Source organism: Piliocolobus tephrosceles, chromosome 4 (genome assembly GCF_002776525.5).
Source record: "Piliocolobus tephrosceles isolate RC106 chromosome 4, ASM277652v3, whole genome shotgun sequence".
NCBI classification, from domain to species: domain Eukaryota; kingdom Metazoa; phylum Chordata; class Mammalia; order Primates; family Cercopithecidae; genus Piliocolobus; species Piliocolobus tephrosceles.
Window position 1 is genome coordinate 169,211,064 of NC_045437.1, and position 15,428 is coordinate 169,226,491.

Genomic DNA, 15,428 nt, shown 5'->3' on the forward strand with positions numbered 1-15,428 from the left:
AGATAGATAGATAGATAGATAGATAGATAGATAGATAGATAGATAGATAGATGGTAGAACGATAGATAGGTAGAAAATTTCATACAAAAAATAAAAGATACAAATATGCTTTATCTTGGAGAAATCTAATCTCTCTTACCTACAATTTTTTTTATCCTTTCCACTTTATTGCTGTATGGGAGAAGAGGTTCCAATACATTTATATGTTTCCTAGTCTTTAAAAACACAGTGCTACGCTTCACGAGAAACACATAACAGAAACAGAATTCATTATTCCACATATGCTGAGAGAGCTCTAACAAGTGCCTGCAAACTGGCCAACACATGTGCTTTACATTAAGTCCACCCCACTCAGTCTCACTTATATCTAAAAAACAACTGTCTTAAAAACAAAATAAATAAATATAACTAGAAAAGTGTTTCCATAGTTCCCATGCATATTGCTTCATGAAAAAGATACCCATATTTGTTACCTTACTGTCAGCGCATCAGGTTCTGAATACAGAAAACATTAAGTGAAACAAAACAACTGCAAATCAAAAACAAAATATGCAGGCTTGATGTCCAACCTTTTAGGGAACAATCCATCTTCACATGTAAGAAACATAAATTCACATGATAACAAGAGCAATTGAAAAAGTGATTGTATGATACATGTTGTTGCTAAAAGAAGCAATACATTCAACAGAGTAAAGACAACAGAAAGGAAATATTATTAAGAAATATAATTATACTAAGAATAGATCAAGAGATATTGTTTTACAGAAACACACACATGAACTTCTTTTATTTCTTTAAGACAAACACTAAGAAAGAAGAGAGAAAATTGATTTGTAAGCTTTTGACAAGTCTTTCTTTAATAGTAAGTTGTTGAGTCCATAAGAAATGGACTGAGATCTAAGGCTTTTAAGCATCAGGAAAACTGCCACTCAGAATATTTTTGGGGAAGAAAACCTTGGCGCTCCATCAGAGCCTAATTACACCTTTTGTAAAAAGCAGCAGGGTGGCTCTCTTTTTTTGCTTTGATGTATGGCCAGCCAGCACAATAGTTAAATAATCTATAATACTTTCCTATTTTTTTTTTTCACAAAGATTGAAGCCCAGTAGTGAAAAATGATGCATTCAGGAACATTATTTTCAGATAGATATGTTGTATATGTGTAGGATCATTCTTTTCTGCATCTGTCTATTGGTAGATGCCTGAAGCACATCAAAGACTAGTATAATTCATCAGTCCCCAGTCAAATTTTAAACCCTTATAGCTTGTAGTTCCCATTTACTCTATGCTGCCAAAAGAATCTTAAAAGATGGTAGTAATATAGCTGTTGAATAACCCAGCTATGATATCTACCATGGCTCTACAGAATTAACCAGGATTTGTTAAATATCTACTAATTTGAGCAATGAGTGCAGCACAGCAGGATCACGTACAGATCATATAAGACTAGTGTTGAGGAAAACGGAGTGCTAGTCACATCTCAGCCATTTAAAAGCTACATGATTTGGGCTTAATCCCTATATGACTCTGTTGTCTAGATTGTGAAAGGGGAGAAATAGTAAATGAATGCCCTGCATATATTACGAAGTACAATTTAGTGAAAATCAAAGGACTGAACATAATAAAATTGGGTGATTGACTATAAAGGAGCATATTAGTTACTTATCCAGGGTACAGAGGTGGATTTCTTTTAAACTTTGCAGATCTTACTTTATATATAAATATAGTAATATGATAAAACTTCCAATTAAACCTTTTCATTTGAAGAGACACATTTTAAATGAAGGACAAAATCTAATTTATTTCCAAAGTGAGACATTCAGTTTATCATATTCAAGAGAAATAAGGTCAGTACCAAATTCTAAATAAATAAGACTCCTATTTTATTGCCAGTTTATTTTTTATGTTAAAACAATTATGTTTGATCTTTTACTCTACAAATTATGGAGGGAACACAGATAAGTTTAAAAATTACAATGAATTGTAAAATTGAAACTTTGAGTCTGCTTTATGCTTATCATTAAACTATGGTACTTCTGGGCCATGATTCAATTTATTTGTGTCTTTTTTAAACTGTACTGAAGTGTAATTTGCATATGATAAAATTCTTCCATTTAAGTGTACAATTCTTTTAGATAAATGATACTCAGTAAATCTACAGATTTGTGCAAACATTGACACAATCCAGCTTTAGGACATTTTTAGAGCCTGCAAAAGATCCCTCATGTTCATTTGCAGACATCCCTATTATAACTTGTAGTCATAGGCCACCAATAATCTACTTTCTGATTCCATAGATTTGCCTTTTCTGGACATTTCACTATAGTCTTTTATATCTGGTTTCATTTATTTAACATACTGTTTCTGTGGGGCCTTATTGTGGTTCATCCATGTTGGAGCATGTGTCAGCAGTTGTTTACTTTTCATGGCCAAACAGTATGCCATTGTATAAGTATATCGCATTTTTTTACTCAATCATCAGTTGATGAACATTTGGATTGTTTTCATTTTTTGAGTATGATAAATAATGTATTTATGGACATCACAATCCAGTTTTATGGGTATACACATGTTTATAATGCTTACCCAGCCTTGGGAAAATTGGTACTAAGATATGCAAAGCATAAATTTAGATGTTCCAGGTGCTTGATTATTATTCTAAGGTTTCCAAGAGAGATTGAATTGTAGAGTGGTTAACAGCACAGATTCTGGAGTGGGATCCTTTGAGTTTCTCAATCAGTTTAATATTGTACCAGTTTTAAATTAAGCAAGATATTACTTGGTTTCCTTCGTTATAGAAGGGAGATAATGACAATGGATCCTTTATAAATAAGCTTGTCATGAGGGTCAGATGATGCAAAACACACTTATTTAGCACAGTGCTCATTTGATGTTAACTGTTATAACAACTATGCACCAGATCATAATGGAAATACATCAAGAAAGTGGCAGTGCTAATAAAACAAGATGATTAGAAGATTTCTGACTCTATTTTCCTACTAAGAGACGCAAACCTCACTCTTGATTAACATGGCATACTATCAGGCACAAACTCACATATTTTTATAAAGAGGGTAGCAAAGAACTTATTTTCTGGCCACACACAGTGGCTCTTACCTGTAATCTCAGCACTTTGGGAGGTCAAGGCAAGAGGAAAGCTTGAGTCCAAGGCTTTGAGACCAGTCTGCACAACATAGTGAGAACCTGTCTCTACCAAAAATTAAAAGATTAGCTGGGGATGGTGGATCACATCTATAGTCCTGGCTACTCAGGAGGCTGAGGAGGGAAGATCACTTTGTTGAGGTTGCAGTCTGCATTGAGTTGTGATTGTGTCACTGAACTCCAGCCTGGGCAACAGAGCAAGACCCTATCTCAAAAAAATAAAACAAACTAAAAATATATTTTTCCATCTGATCACTACCACACAGTAATTGGTGGGGAAGGGACTCTCTAATAACCACTTGCTTCAAGATAGAGCATCACTGAGTTCAGGGACAAAGTAGCAGAATTAGATTTCTACCAGGGAACACTCATTCTTCCTCCTATCACTTCCTTATGAATATGATACTAGACACAGGGAAAAGGAATGGCAAAAAAAAAAAAAAAAAAAAAAGTACAAAGTAATTATGTAGCTATATTAGTCTGTTTTCATACTGCTGATGAAGAGACATGTGAGACTGGGCAATTTACAAAGGAAAGAGGTTTATTGGACTTAAAGTTCCCAGTGGCTGGGGAGGTCTCACAATCATGGCAGAAGATGAAAGGCACATCTCACATGGCGGCAGACAAGGGAAGAGAGCTTGTGCAGGGAACCTCTCCTTTTTAAAACCATCAGATCTCATGAGACTTATTCACTATCACGAGAACAGTACAGGAAAGACCCACCCCCATGATTCAATCATCTCCCACTGGGTCCCTCCCACCACATGTGGGAATTATGGAGGCTACAAAGGAGATTTGGGTGGGGACACAGAGCCAAACCATATCAGTAGCTTTTCTACCTTATTTAACAAATATGCTGTGCATATTATGATCAGGAGCAGTTCTTAATACTTTAAGAGTAGTAACTCATTTAAAATCTATAACACCCCTATGAATTAGTATTTATTATCTCCACTTTCAGATAAGATAACTGAGGCACAGAGATGTTGAGTAATTTGATCAGTGTCACACAGCTAATAAGTACAGAGCTGAGTTTCAAACTCAGCAACCTGGCTCCAGTGTTCACATTTGCATTGCTATGCTATGTTATCTCTTTTAGTAGAAGTAGAAACATTTTACCGAAGTAAAATACATTCTTGGAAAAGGCAAGTGGAGGCATGATCAGTTTTGTCCTACATATATACCATACCAATATTCTTTAATCACTCTATTTGGTTTATTTAAGTCACAGGAAAATGTTTCTTTCAAATAGGAGTGAAACAAGCCAGGTCTAAATTATATCTTACTTTCAGTTTCATCTTAAATCCTCTTATCCATTTTATATGTGTGTAATGCTGAAAAACTAAAGCTTTTCAAGTTCACAGATGTGTTTATTTAATACTGCAGAAAGGATCCCTAACCTGACCATAAGAATGCTCTCTTCCTACTCAGTCATTCTTTCCTTATCTGTGAATTAAGAGTAGCAGAGCCTCTGTGGAAAAATACCCCATTGCAAAAAGTCTTGCACAATTTATGCCCCGTGGGAAGATAATGATGCATATTAATTTTTTTAACTTTTTAATCACATAAACATTAGGTATACAATTGTAAAAAATTAAAAACATACAGTTATCATGTATCTATACATTGTTTTTATATACAAATAATACATATTATGTAGAATGACTAAATCAAGCTCATTAACATATTCATCCTTATTCACATTTTAAAACCTCTGAAAAGTCCTGACTAAAGGTATTTAACTCAGTAGTCATCAAATTTTAAAATAATGAAGTCTGCTTTTCCTCGGTGTAACACCCATTTACCTACATTGGAAAACACTGCTGCTCTGGATGTCTAATGAATCCATGACAAATTAATACAATCACTTTTTATTCTAATATAACTTTTGGGGTCTATGACATGGTAAATACAAGAGCTAATAATATATGATAACGTGGGTAAGGGTGAAGATAATAATAAATAGAGTAATCCTATATTAGCTAACATTTCTTTATGTAATGCTCAAAGCAATGTCATAAATTAGGTATTTATTAATGAATCCTCATTTTACATAAGAAGAAACTCAGTAATGTGCCCAAGCCACATAACTAGTAAGTAGTGAAGCTGGGTTTCAAAGCCAGGTATTCTAAACCCAAAATCCATGTTCTAATAATTACACTGAAGTGCCTCCCACTTTGTCCCAGGCAATCGGTTTATTTATACAGGTAGAATCCTGATTAGTAGGAATGAATTAGGACATAGATAATCACATAAAATTACCAAGAAAAATCTAGGAATGATAGATAAAATTTATTCATAATAATTTATGTTAACTCTTGATACTGTTGCCATTACAAAACCTTTCCCTTTTTATGTGTGTGTGTGTGTGTGTGTTTTTTTTTTCCTCACTGAGGAGTCTAATGACCATAACATTTTTTTTCTTCTTCTCTTTCTATCCTAAAATGACTGTAGTAACAGTACATTTTCAAGTGGTGGTATATTCTGTAAATAGTTGAAAATAATAAAATGTCTCTGAAGTCAATACATTACTTTATATTAACCTTCAATTCTGTGAAAAAATATCACAAATTAATCCCTAATTCCAAGACATAATATGTGTTGTGTTTATAAATAGAAAATTACACATTTTTATTATTCCCTCTCTGTGAATTAAGAGTATATGCATTCCTTCAAAGTGCTAACATTTAGTTTCTGCAAATCAAATTCCTTTTTGACACATAGTCTTTTAAAGAACAAAAAAGAAATAATGTAAAAAGTACAGGATTTAAAGATTGCAAGAAGTAGCTAAAATATGAAGTGCCAACTTGTGGCCGGGTGCGGTGGCTCACTCCTGTAATCCCAGCACTTTGGGAGACTGAGGCGGGTGGATCATAAGGCCAAGAGATCAAGACCATCCTGGCCAACATGGTGAAACCCCGTCTCTACTAAAAAATACAAAAATTAGCTAGGCATGGTGGCACGTGCCTGTAGTCCCAGCTACTTGGGAGGCTGAGGCAGGAGAATCGCTTGAACCCGGGAGGCAGAGGTTGCAGTGAGCCGAGATTGCGCCACTGCACTCCAGCCTGGTGACATAGCAAGACTCCACCTCAAAAAATAAATAAATAAAAATAAAATAAACAAACAAACAAATAAATAAAATATGGAATGCCAACTTGTAAAAAATAAACACTTGTCATGCTTTGCTCTCAGAAGGCAATATCAGAGTAACGAGAAAGACATATCTTCAGCTCTGTGTATCTCTTACTATATATATATATGTAATCTCTCTAAAGCTTCTAAAGATAGAAAACAAGAATTAACTGTAGAATATCTTTCCTTCACTCCATACACACTTATTGTGCCATTACTTTTCTAGATATTGAGGTCTCAGGAATAAAAAAGGGAGACAAGACTCATGCTCTTAAGGGGCTTACATTTGACAGGAGGAGGCAGTCAGCAAAGAAGAAAAGAAACACAAAAACAAGAAATCCTAAAGTGATAAGTGCCATGGAAAAAACTACAGGTAGGACTGTGAGAAATAGAATTGCACCAAGCGACTAAGTGTGTGAGTGGGAGAGAGGTACATGAACAGCTAATGCTCAGGTTAAGTGGTCAGCAAAGACACCTCTGAAAAAGGTGACATGAAATGGAACCTAAATAATACAGTGAGTCAATTTGTGCATGCTAAGTGGAAAGGACCAAAGGTGTTGTATTAGTCTGTTTTCATACTGCTCTAAAAGAACTGCTCAAGACTTGATAATTCATAAAGGAAAGCGGTTTAATTGACTTACACTTCGGCACGACCGGGGAGGCCTTAGGAAACTTACAATCATGGTGAAGGCCGGGGGGAAGCAAGGCACCTTCTTTACAAGGTGGCAGGAAGGAGCTGTGCTGACCAAGTTAGGAAGAGTCCCTTACACCACCACCAGATCTCGTGAGAACTCACTCGTTATCATGAGAACAGCGTTGGGGAAACTGCCGCCATAATCCTTTTACCTCCACCCGGTCTCTCCCTTGACACACGTGGATTATGGGGATTATGGGGATTCATTCATGATGAGATTTGGGTTGGGATGCAAAGCCTAATTATATCAAGTGGGAATGAGTTTGAGACCTAAAACATGTCTTGTATGGTAAAGTACTGGACAGGGGGATCACAGACTGTGACGAGGTTAGCTCTGGCTAAGAGGAGATCACAGGGTTTGATCACAAGGTCAACAGATCACAGGGGAATGATCACAAAGTAAAGAGACTGATTACAAAATAGAGATCTCCAAGACAAGCAGCACGAAGGAGCCCAAGTGGCAATGCAAGTGGCAAAAGTTTTCAGTGTAGCACAGTATGAATTCCTTTATATTAAAAAAAAAAAAAAGGCCGGGCGCGGTGGCTCAAGCCTGTAATCCCAGCACTTTGGGAGGCCGAGACAGGCGGATCACGAGGTCAGGAGATGGAGATCATCCTGGCTAACATGGTGAAACCCCGTCTCTACTAAAAAATACAAAAAACTAGCCGGGCGAGGTGGCGGCGCCTGTAGTCCCAGCTACCCGGGAGGCTGAGGCAGGAGAATGGCGGGAACCCGGGAGGCGGAGCTTGCAGTGAGCTGAGATCCGGCCACTGCACTCCAGCCTGGGCGGCAGAGCAAGACTCCGTCTCAAAAAAAAAAAAAAAGCCCCATTATTTTAGCTGCTCTGAGAAAAGTGAATTGTAAGAAAGCAAGGAGTAGAGTTTGGAAAGGAATTCATATAAGGGCAGTCTAATTTAAAGATGAGGACAGAAAAGTTGCAAGTAGTGAAGACAGTGAAAAGAAGGATTCCAGATACATTTTGGAGGCATATTTGACAAAACTTTCTAAAGGAAAACAACACCCAGAGTTTTGGTCCAAGCAACTTGATGAGGGAGTGATTAACTGACATAGAGAAAACCAAAGGAGAAAGAAAATGGGCCCCGGTAATGATTCTGAAGTTCCCGCTTTCAGTGTGTTTATTTTAAGATGCTTATTAAACATCCAATGGAGACAATGGGGAGAGGCTAATGATACAAAGTTGGAATTCATTCATATATAGTTGGTGTGGAAAGCTATGGGCTGGATGGGATCAGCAAAAAGAGCTGGGATGGGGAGCACCGAGAGATAAACAGGTGGAGGAGGAGTAAACTAGGGAGAGACAAGTCTTGCTCTGAGTATTGGGACCCTGTAACATTTAATGGCTGAGGAGGCAAGGACTCAGCAAAACATACTAACAAGAGGTGGCCAGAGAGGTAGAAGAGAAAATGTAAATTTATCTGTTCCATACATAGAACCTTGACAGATAACATTTTGACAATAACAAAATGTAGTACTCTCTCGCACTCTCACATACATCATTGCTATCACAGCAAGTTCACTGACCTACATCACAGAACTACTTGTCTTCTGATTGAAGCCGGGTTAAAGACTGCTTCTCAGGAATAATATCTATAGTTGTTTTGATTTGACAACAAAATCAAGCAACCTCACCTCATAAGCACACTTTCTTGCAGGTTATTAATCACTGTGGAGTACCCATCTGTGGAGCATTGCAACATAATCACGAAGCTCGTCTGCCTGTTTCACCATTGCAACTTCCGGCTTTGGTGTCACAATGCTCCGTAATTCTTCGCTGTTATAATATTCAAGGTCACTCTTAGTGATAAATAAATTAAAGATAAATTTCATGCACTATGTTATTATGAAATTCTACAATCTTGTAAAAGTTCTGGTCTGAATTTTTCATCTTCTTTTCATTTCACAAAAACACCAAACTTTACCATGACTTGCCAATTTATTGTGAATCTTTCTTTAGAAATTCAGATAACAAACAATACTTATTCCAGTTTTTGAGGCACATTAATTTTAGCTCCTCTCTAATATCACTATACATCCTTACTTCATAAAACTCAGTTTATTAACTTTCATATTCTCTCTTATCTATGTAGAGGACTACAGGCTCGCAAACGAGATGTTCCCGGTAAGTCCCGCTCTTGCAAACCAAGCAGGGCGTTCCCCATAGGAGCCAGCTGCAAACAGCAGACCCTGGGGGCTTGTTTATGTGTAAACATCTTGAAAATCCAGAAAGTCAGGGAAAGGTCAGAAAAACAACAATGTGTCTTGTGACTTGGTAACATTCCACAAAGGACTGTATAAAATAAAGGGGAGCGTGTGGTTGGGGCGGCGGGCCGCCATGTTTATCTTGTCTTGTGTTGTCTTGTGTGTTCATTCCTTTGTTTAGGAAACACGCGGACCCCAACAATCTACCTCCAACTCAAGCAGAAAACAATTATTTTTATGTAAACATCGATATAAAAAAAAGTGCTGTAGGCCTAGCTTTTCCCACTGGAATAAAGTCTTGATGGTCTATAACCAGACAGCATTCTTCTTTATCAGTCCCTCATGCTTTCTTACTTCATCATGATTTGGGCATGTAATTTTCATTAGTATGCTAGTATAACAACAGACCATTTTGAGTGACAACTGCTAGTCGATTAACCTATGATATGTTTTCAATTCTCAGGAACTAGCTCCGTGATTGAAATCAATAGTAACATTAAATGGTTGGTTCTCTCTTTTGCTCAATGCAACAAATACTTCTTGTATTTTAACAAAATATATAGCCCCTATAATAATGATGGAAAGACATTGCATATTCCACACTATTATTTTTACTAGTCAACTTTACAATTACTTCAACAGTCAATTCATCATTTTTATTCAACTGAACTCAGTTCAAACAGTTAAATATTTAGATCTGATTCTTTTTTCAAGAAAAATTAGAACTGAGTTTGAGAGGTGTGTCTGTCTGATAAGTGCAGCAGCAGTCTAAAGGGTACGAAATACTTGACTTTAGGAAATGATGTGTGGGGCATCATGTAATATATACAGAGAATTGCCTCTGAATATATTGCCAATGTGGCATCCCCAAACAACACGAGTTAGCAATCTATGCCCAGGTAATTTCTTCTAGATAAAGAAGAATGCTGTCTGGTTATAGACCATCAAGACTTTATTCCAGTGGGAAAAGCTAGGCCTACAGCACTTTTTTTTTTTTCCAACTTTTTGTGTAAAAGTCACATCAAACAGAATATATGGACACTATGTCTTGAATTTTCTGGTCCTTTGGGTCAGCTGAACGTCTTATGAATTCAATTGAATAAGGTCTCAGGAATTCAAGTTGAATAAGTGACTTGATGAACTGCTAATTGGCAAGTTAATATCAGAGTTGTGTAGCTTTGAGGTGAATTAACATAATTTATAAAAAAGGAAAGGAAACAAAAAAACCAATAATTCCAAGTATTTATCCATGGGTCTCTCTTAGCAATAACAGACATAGGGAGACTTTTAAATTTACTTTTTCCTCTTTATCCTGAGATAATCAACAATTTATTTTTTTTTCAGTATACCTTTTTTTTTCCATTTTATATGATGTGCTATAATTTCTTTTTTACTTACCTCTGAAGTAGATTTAATTGAGAAGATAAATATAGCTAAATTCCAAATACTATTCCCTCTTGTTTCACAACAATTAGAACAAACACATTAAAATGAAGACTTGATTCATGAAACAACACCTAACAAACTGTTAAAAAACAGTATAATTACTATAATCTCAAAACTAAAAATAGTTTACTTATTACATTCTTAAAATCACTATACACTAATATAGAAATTTTATTTAATAGGCACTCAACAACAAAATCAATACTACTCATGGGAATTCATTCAAATAGAGTGTTGTCAAATGCATGACAAAAGGAGGTAACTGATTAAAGAAAAACAGTAATTGTAAACATGTTAATATATCTCTACTATTTGACATTATCCAGACATCTTTTTTATTTGATTTTAAATAAAATAGATCTTTATTAAAATCCAATAATTGACTAATCATGGCATCTTTCAGGTTTTATCTAGAAGTGGAAAAATTTAGTATCAATATTTAACACAAACAGTAACTAGAGTCTTATATAGATTAGGGGGTTGAAATGATTGTCCCAGAAGCACCAGAGTATAACGAGCAATAAACACATGTTCTTTTATACACAGAAAAATACTGAGATCAAAGAAACCCTTACTGACAGCCTTTGATGATGGGAACATGGAAAATTGCAATAAAAAAATTATTGAGCTTGACTATGCATGTTTTCACTTCATTGGGAATTCACAGTTGTTAAAGGTAATGATCCTTCTTATGGTCACATATGGCACAACCAAGATTATGTTATGAATATACTTCTGATGTCATGAATGAATTCTGTGCACCATAAACCAATCTTTAAAAAAGGACTATTGACTTAATATCTGATTTTAAATTATCATATTTTTAATACAATTTTTATTGTTTTTTAATGATTAAAATTAATTTTCTAAAATCGACATATATACAGAGAAATTATCAAAGTGTAAACTGATTTTGTTAATAAAAAGTGTGAATATTCTAATATGACCTCATTAATTCTGATACCTTGAAAGTTAAATCTTGCAATTTTGAACAAATCACAAATATTTCTTAAAATATTTTTGGAGCCTTAAAAATAAAACATTGCTGAAATTCATGATATTATTATACTTGTTTCCCTACATGGAATTTAAACATAAAACACAGACTGAAAATATCATTTATATGATGATAAATAGTGCTGTGAGCATTAATCACGTTATTCATGGTCATCATTTGATAACTTTAATATTCAAAGAGACCTAATTGTTAATTGCAACTCTTACATATATTTTGAATTACAAATGATATATTGGTCTTGCATGTTTCTTAGAAATTCTGGTATGTGCTGTTCAAATTTCTGAAAACATCATGTTAAGGTGGGGCTGACCTTCTTGGGCATTTCCTGATGTCCTGTTGTCACTGTATGCCTGCAGCTCTGTTTCCCTGTTTCATCATGTGGGGAGGTGGGAGTAGGTAATGGAGCTTCTGTTAAAAAAATTAGAAAACTTTAAAAATTAGTTTATTTACTTTAGACTTTCCAAAAAAACACTGGACTGGACATGGTGTAGGAGGTTATGAATGGATGGAAGGCATTCATCATGAAGGAACAGGATATACCGATGGAAATTATACATGGATGGAAGAGAAGAAGAGTAAACATAAGAACACGTCTATGAAGGAAGTGCACGTGAAAAACCACGTATTGTGAGTAAAAACATAAGAACTATGAGTATTGATCAATCAATAAGTCTTCAAGAACATTTACTGAGTACCTATACTTTCTGAGAACAGCAAATCATTGGATGCTTTCTGTAGGTTAACACTGACTCATCATTCAATATTGTTTTGCTAATGAGGCATATATGGCTCATTTAAGAAATCTGGACTGAGAATCCAATAGCCCAGTGAGTTACTAATATAGCCGAGTTTGCTCAATTGTTGACTCACTCTGTTGTTAGCTACTCGTAGAGCACTATGCTGTGTCAGTACTAGGAATGCAGAAATGAGTGAAAAGGTACTCTTCTTCAAGGAGCTCAAAAGAATCAGTTTGGGGTGGGGGTTGAGAAAGGGCCCACTATTCTGTTTCTTGCTGCTTCTAATGTTATTGACTTTATCAACAATAACTTGAATATTTAGTAAAGAAAAGCAAAATTACACATTTGAATAAGCTCAAGGTATTTAACTTCATCATTCATCTACCCATGAATATATTCAATAAACTCTCACTGAGCACTAAGTATGTGCTAGGAACCGTCCTGGTTATTGGGAAAGTGACAATGAATAAAATGTCCAGAATTCTCACCCACATTTTAATTATATATACATGGATGACAGAAAACACTTCTGTTAAATTATAACTAAATTATAACATTTGACTGCAAAATATTAATTAAAAAAATCGAATGAATAGAGTATGCAGGCACTATTTAATTATTATATAGTATTAATGTTATGGTTAAAGCATTTAACAACACCAACAATCAAAAACAAGAACTATCATATTTTCTAATCATATTTCACTTTAAATCTACAATGAATACTCCTGACATTATTAACAAAAATTAGACATTCATAAAATTATAATGCTGAAGTAGAAAAACAGAAAATGGCAAACACTATTTTCTCTATATTAATACTTCAGAAGAAAATTACATATCTCTGTATCCACCTCCACCCTCCCCCAAAAAAAACTTTATCAAAAGAAAAAAAAAGAAAAAGAAATCCATAGAAAGTGGCTTAAGGGCCTATAGAAGAGAATATAGATTTTCCTCTTGAACTCTGTTCTTCATTTCAAGACACTAAAGAATGGTGGTAGAATTGTAGTTTCCATAGTCAGACTCACTAGCTATGTAATCCCAGGCAAGGTACTTGGGGGCTATTTCTCTGTACTTCTGTTTTCTTATCTTTTTAAAGAGGGCTAAAAAATGTACAAGCTTCACAGGGTTAATGTGAGAGTTAACTAAGTTAACATATGTAAATAATTTCACACTTTTAAAAGCACATCATAAGTGCTTACAAATGTTTGCTATTTTTTTTCTGTTATACAGTCAACAGAACAGGGAAGTAACAATGCCTTTCAGAATTTTTACTGACAGAGGTTCTCAGAGCACTTGAATGAAGAATTCTGAACCAAGAACTTGGGCTTTGTAATTAATCTTCAGTGTCAGATATTCTCCAGGCAATACAGCAGCAGACCAAGCTGCTATAGCTGGTGCCCATATGTTCCTCCTCACGGCAAAATGAAAGAGCCAAATTCTGCATGTACTGCCAGAATCCCCCAGCTTCATAATTGCCACCACTTTTTCCATTTTGACAGTATAGATTCTGTTCTGCTGGTTGGCTGAGATTGTCTGGCTATGCACAGTGGAAAAACTATTACCAAATCATTCCAGCCATAACTTGTGAACTTATGCAGCAATAGAACATTCCTGCCAACTACAAGCTGAACAATTCCTTCTTTCGTTCCTCTCGTGTACTTTAGACACAGTCTCAGACACGGCTAATCAAACCAAAGTGGAAAAGGCTTGAAAATTATCTGGTGAGGGTTTGAAGTAAATCATTAAAGTGTTTTCAATTATCCAAAGTATGAGTATCCATACTACAAGGAAAATGTCTAAAGTTTAGGCTTGGCATTGGCCATTGGAAAACAACAGAAAATGATTTGAATTTGTTGGACAGGAGGGTACCAAACCTGAATTCATGACAAATGTGCATTTACATTTTTGGCCTGTGCAGAATGAATCAACATCCCAAATATGTTTTTAAAACTCCACCCTAAACATTTGCTTATTCTTCCAGTAAGAATACACAAAACAGCCCACAGTATGAGGACAGAACTTGAATAGGTTTCTGAGGAGTCATGATAGGTTTTACATGCAACTTGCCACATTACCTTGTTTCCCTTATGCTCAATGACATGTGTTTGTAAAACATGTCTCACGTGCAAGGTCACAGTTTGATTACAGAAAAAAACATGTTTGTGTATTAAGCCATCAGATTTATCTGGAGATCAAACAAACACCCATAAACTACAAGCTGCAAATATTCACCAATTGAATCTGTGTGTGTGTGAAAGTGCTTTACTAAGGAAAGCTCTGTTCAAATGCCAATCGTTATCCAACTGACTACATTAAAAGTTCCTTCAGGGAATCGATAATCTCTTACTCATCTTTACGACACCATCTTCTGAGAATCAAAGGGAATTTGTTTATTGGCTGAATACAATGAAAGCTCAGCTCTTAGGCTAAGCAGCAGAGGGCTATTGGATTCTCAGTCCGGATTTCTTAAATGAGCCATATATGCCTGGATATAAAAAACTGAAATGCAAGGTTCAGTCTCATTTTCAGTGGCCATCACCTAAACAATGTGTTAGTGCCTTAGAGGAAAAGTATTTAAAAAGTATTAGAATATAAGTATGCTGTTGAAATTGCATAGAAGACCCAAGAAAAGCCTACAATATACATGCTTAAAACTGGATTGAATTATATAATAGATCACATATGTAAACCAATCATATGAATTAAATAAAATTCTAACAAGTTTTAATATGTTTTAGTTATTTTTTCTCAAATGGAAGCCTACATGTAAATTATTTGATAATGTTTTTGTGGGGTTTAAGACATGAATCTTAGTAATAGGCTTAAGTAATTATTGAAAAAATACAAAGCATGACTTTCTATAACAAAATAATACATAGTAAGATTTTTAAAAATGTAAACGGAAAAAAATAAATAATGAAGCTTTAAATTTTATTTGCACTGAAGTTATAAAAAAGCAATGATAAAATATGATATAAAATCTAGTATTTCTTATTTATAAAATACCAATACTGGTTT

General features: G+C 35.1%; 1 protein-coding gene across 3 annotated transcripts in view; it reads right to left on the minus strand.

The window, feature by feature from the left end:
• The window catches only part of PRR16 (proline rich 16), a 211,355-nt gene that overhangs the window by 51,887 nt on the left and 144,040 nt on the right, over positions 1-15,428 (minus strand). The window contains exons 2-3 of one of the 3 annotated variants that reach the window (XM_023194176.2): positions 11,981-12,078; positions 10,605-10,731 (exon numbers count right to left, since the gene is read on the minus strand). The exons of the other annotated variants lie outside the window; for them this stretch is intronic. The gene's annotated coding sequence lies outside the window, so the exon portion shown is untranslated. The remainder of the gene's footprint in view (positions 1-10,604; positions 10,732-11,980; positions 12,079-15,428) is intronic. 3 annotated transcript variants of the gene reach the window in all.